The sequence below is a fragment of the Brassica oleracea genome, chromosome C3, assembly GCF_000695525.1.
Source record: "Brassica oleracea var. oleracea cultivar TO1000 chromosome C3, BOL, whole genome shotgun sequence".
In the NCBI taxonomy this organism is placed as follows: Eukaryota; Viridiplantae; Streptophyta; class Magnoliopsida; order Brassicales; family Brassicaceae; genus Brassica; species Brassica oleracea.
Window position 1 is genome coordinate 30,561,390 of NC_027750.1, and position 238 is coordinate 30,561,627.

Below are 238 nucleotides of genomic sequence, written 5' to 3' on the forward strand. Positions count from 1 at the left end.
TGGGGGAGGTACCAAGTATTTGATCACGTTTGCTTTGATGATTTTGAGTCTCATGCATTGCATTATACATATATATTTGCATAAAAAAAAAATTATTAAGTTTGCATCATTTGCATTTCTAGAAGAGTCTATAGCATATAGGTTGCATTTACTTGCATTGGGAGCAATGATTTGAAATGTCTTGTAAAGAACATTACTTGGCACCTGAGTAGCTTATGCACCTCTCAAAAAAACTTGC